This window comes from Lathyrus oleraceus, chromosome 7, assembly GCF_024323335.1.
Source record: "Lathyrus oleraceus cultivar Zhongwan6 chromosome 7, CAAS_Psat_ZW6_1.0, whole genome shotgun sequence".
In the NCBI taxonomy this organism is placed as follows: Eukaryota; Viridiplantae; Streptophyta; class Magnoliopsida; order Fabales; family Fabaceae; genus Lathyrus; species Lathyrus oleraceus.
Genome location: NC_066585.1, coordinates 359,318,964 through 359,323,842, shown reverse-complemented (window position 1 = coordinate 359,323,842; position 4,879 = coordinate 359,318,964). Strand labels below are relative to the sequence as shown.

At 36.9% G+C, this 4,879-nt stretch overlaps 1 long non-coding RNA gene across 1 annotated transcript; it reads left to right on the top strand.

Moving 5' to 3' along the window:
* Window positions 1-350: 350 nt before the first annotated feature.
* LOC127102940 (uncharacterized) lies at window positions 351-2,429 on the top strand. Its single transcript, XR_007794730.1, has 2 exons — window positions 351-886; window positions 1,625-2,429. It is a non-coding gene; the product is annotated as an uncharacterized LOC127102940 (long non-coding RNA).
* The last annotated feature ends 2,450 nt before the right edge of the window (window positions 2,430-4,879 follow it).

The window sequence follows — 4,879 nt, the reverse complement described above, 5'->3', positions numbered from 1 at the left end:
TTAAAATCCTAATTCTAATTAAGTTCTAAAATGTTAATCCTAATTATTATTTCCTAATTATCCTAATTAACAAAAATTAACAAGGCTGAAAAAACAATTAACAAACACATGATTAAAACAAAAATGAAATGGGCTCAACAAGGGTGCAGGCCCTGAAACCAGGGCGCCAAGAACAATGGGTGCAGAGGCCTACCCAATGGAAAACCCATTATTCTGCAATGGGTTGGGGGGTATGAATCCTTGAAAAGGTGAAGAACACAAACTCAGGCGTATGGGCCCATGGCTGAAAGGCCCATTGAACTAGTCTTGGCCAGGGGGTGCATAAGGCTATTCAGGGTGATGGTGAGAACAAAGCTTGGGCCCATTCATGCTAAACCCATCAGAAGCAACAAAGCAATGGAATATAACATGTGTGGTGATGATTCAGCAAGGCTAATGCACATGGGGAAATAAAATGAGAGGCTTAGAACACCACACTCTCAAAGCTTACACTTCTATTTTCGTTGTTGTCTCCGTCGTGCCGGAGGTTCCCTCGGCTACAGAGATTTTGTAGAATTCAAAAAATTGACCACTAAACTCTCCCTCTTCATGTCCTCAATCTTAGTCCAACATCATTTTAACCTACTCCAGCCTCTAATGTCCTAACCGAACCAAAATATGTTTGAACCCTAACCTAAAGAATCATAAACTAAATTTTTACGGTGAACGATTAACTGACGAGACCTTAGGGCTTCTACTCGACGCATCTCAAGCCTTCGCATGGTATCAAGAATGGAGAAAAAAGATGAAAAAAGGTGAAGACGCGATGGCCTACTTGTCGGAGTAGTTCCGGTGACTCTTCAATGACGAAGATAATACACGAACCAGATATCTCCAAGCTCCTCAGGTGATTTTTACTCCAAACTCTCTTTCTTTCTTCTATTTCAATTCCTTCCCCTCTACTCCTCTTGCACGTCTTCTTTTTCTTACTAATTCTGAGAGATGGACTGCGTGAGAGAGAAGTGATATTCTGATGGTTTAGCTCAAGAAAATTAAAGCTTCAATATAAAGCTTCAATGGCTATGGAGAAAGAGCTCTGGGTGAGGGATTGAGAGAGAGAAGTGAGAGAGAAGAAAGGGATAATCTGAGAATGATTGAGATTGGAGAGCAAAGTGTGATGAGTGAAGAATGTTATGAAAAAACTCCTTCTGAATGGTGAATGATGATTTATATAGCTCGTCGGATATAATAGAGATTAAACTCTATTAAATCGTGAAAGTTCAAAATGGTTAGAGATCAAGTTCCGTTAATTCCATCTATTAGAAGTTAGTTATAGGAATTAGCTATAAGAATTGAAAGTTAGTTAGATTTAAAATTATTCATGACCTATCATAAACTATTAGTTGTTAACTTTGAATTTTTTGATATCTGGATAGTGGCATTGAATGAGCTGTGAAAATCCATTGATTCAGCAGTTAGTTGATGGGGTGTTTAGAAAAATGTGGCCTACTGGTAGTTTTCACTGAAATGTATTGATGCAATCATTTTCTTGTTGGTGCAGTTGAATAAAATGTTAAGCTTCTGTCATGGTCTGCTGAATGGGTACAATGGCTGATATGATGATTATGCTTTGTTTTCTATGCAGTGATAGAAATCCTGCTAACTGAACTTGATGTCTGGATGCAATGAATAATCTGTTGCAGGACTGGCTTGCTTAGCTTGATCATTGATGTTGGATTGGTGATGCAGGATGCTATTGGCTTAGGTTCTGCAATGTAAGTTTGTGGCTTAAGGTCCTCACTTGGTGTGTGTTCAATTGATGCAGGCAGGGTCGTGTATGTAGGCTGCAACATGAGGGAGTCATATGGTGAATGTTCTACATGGTGCATAATCTGTGTTGATTCTTGGTCTGCTATGGAATGTGGCAAGGTTAATAGGTTTCTTCTTGGTCTTAAATGTCATGTTGAAATATGAAATATGTTCATGTATGGCTATGTGCTTGCCATGAATATGCATTGCTTGGTTGGCTTTATGGGTATGTGTTAATTTTGAGGTCAAGTCATTTCATGCTTTTAGTCATTGTTATGAATGCAAGATTGTATTTTGGTGCAAGGCTTACTTGTGGCAATGTTGCAAGGCAAAACTTAAGGCATGGCAAGGCATGAAGCCATATTGATAATCAAAGTGGGAAATCAAGCCTACATAGCCAAATCAAGGTAAAATGGAAATGGAGGATGAAATTAGAGTTAAGACTAGTCATTTAGTGATTTTGGATGAACAAGGACTTATGTTGACTTTGGTCAAAGTTGACCAAAAAGTCAAATGTTGACCAAAGTCAACAATTGGTCAACATGTAATTTATTTTGGATTTATTTGGTATGTAATGAACATTTATGTATGATAATGAATAAAATTGGCTTTTTGAATAAAAAATTACTGTGTTTAATGTATGAACATGCTATTTGAATTTGAATGATCATGTAATAAAATGGACTTAATGAATGGGCTTAGACATGTTTTAAATGGCTTGAATAAAATCCTATTAAAGACCCACAAATGACACATGAAAGGAAGTCACACAATACTTAACAAGACCAATAGAATGCAATGCACTAGGTTATAAACAAAACCATGGACCAAGAAAAGATAGAATGACCATGATCAAATGAATGAATGAAAGTGGATGAAGTTTGTGAGGCTAAGAACTTAGGCTAGCACCAATGGACTCAAGTATAGATGAATGAAACCAAAAACAAGGTGTAGCGGGGTATTCGTTACCTTTAGATTTATTGACTAAATCAAAAGTAAACCATACAAGTCGAGTCGCCACCACACTTCTATTTATCCAAAGGAAAGGTTGGAAAGCGAACAAAAACCGAGAAGTTTTATCGAATAAAAAACTAATAAAAATGTCAGAGATCTGGGTAAGGGGGTTGGTTATGCAATGGGAAGGTTTTAAGCACCCAAAACATCCTAGGTACTCCTAGAGAGCCCTTTTCACAATTGTTGTAAGGTAGGTTGATATTTGTGAAAATTATTTGTGCAAACATGATTGAGGAGATGAAAGAAGAATGTACAAATTATTTACAATTTTGTGTTTGAATGGATAATTCCACTGCCTATGTACCATCTTAAAAAAAGATTAGGATCAAAACCTCGTAGTTCGGGGTAAAAATCTCAAAAGTTGGTGAATTGATTGGTCCAAAAGCCTTGAGGTCTTTTGTTATTCAAGGGAGAAAACTCAACCTAAAACCACAAATCCACCATGTGAGGATAGCTTCAACATGCTAGTGAGGGGTTAACCCTATAATAAGCATGGAAGACTCATTGTCCATCACTAAGGATATAGGTGAGTATTATATCTACCTCAAGGATAACTCAAACCTAATAGCTAAAGGTTATGAAAACTTTTTGATAAGAAGTGGCCATTGAAACCACAAAAACATTTGAATAAGTTATATTTACCAATGAAAAGTATTTGCAAAATATGGTCAAAGTTGACTTAAGGATTCAATTCAAAATAAGTGTTATGAAAAGAAAGTTTGAAAATCAAAAGCATAATGCTTAGGTTTCTAATGTTTGAAAACCAAATGTTAATGTTTGCACAAAAGTTTTGGCTTGGGTTAGAGTGGAGGGAAGAAGAAGAATGGCTAAGTCCTAAACATACAAGAGATGAAGGAGAAGAGATAAGACCACAAATGGATTTCCCTTATTGAGATCATATTGATGATCCAAGTAGCTCCCATCCTTTGGAATAAGTAAGCAAATAAGCCAATAACCAAGCAATCAATCAATCAAATAAGCTCTTAGGAATCTTCCAATGGCTCTTGTATCTCTCACTTTAGATGCACATGACGGTGGTTCTTCACTTAGGCTCAAGTTGGAATCCCTAGCACAAGAACACACACATCAAAAGGTTCTATAATGCAAACAAAGAATGGACAAGAGGGAGTTTAGAGAATAGATCCTTTCAATTTCTCTTCAATATTAAGCATTCTAAAGGAAGGAGGCCTAGTTGCTCTTGGACTTTTATAGCACTCTAAAGGCATGATGCCTAGTTGCTCTTTGACTCCATTTTTGCAAAGGGAATGTGTAGATGTTTAATTGGCTGCATTGTATGGTAAAACAATAGCTGGATTCTAATGTCTTGACTGATGTCATGACATGCTATGGAGATGATTGTTTGACTGCATTGTATGTTAGAATATCTAACTGTACTCTGATGTCTTGACTGATGTCATGACATACTTGAGGTATATGCTGCAGGTCTAACTAATACAGGATCTACTGAATGTCAAACTAGATGTTATGACATTCATCCCTGTCAGCAGATACTGAGGACTAGAACAACTGGTGTTCTTTAATAACTCAGTATTTACTTCCAGTCTGTTTATCAAGGGGATAACAGACCTGGCACAAGGCCTACTGTCTGAATGTCAAACTGGATGTTATGACATTCATCATTGACAGCATATGCTGAATAATAGGCAGGTTGGTTGTCTGCTACAGTTCAGTATGTATCTCAGTCTGCTTGTCAAGGGGATAACAAAATTGACGTAAGGCTCATTGTGTAAATGTCAAATTGGATGTTTTGACATGTATTAATGTATGCTGTTACTAAAGTATGGACAGATTGGTCATGTACAGTACATCAAATTTGTACAGTCTATTTTCAGAAAGATAACAGACTCAACATATGGTCTATGTGAAGGTGAGAAAAACAAGAAAGGGGGGGTTTGAATTGTTTTGAAAAATAAGCGCTTTTCAAAATGAAAACCACACAATGATTTTATACTGGTTCGCTTATAACACAAAGCTACTCCAGTCCACCCGGCCAAGGTGATTTCGCCTTCAACAAGGACTTAATCCACTAATCTTGAAAGATTACAAACAACGTCTA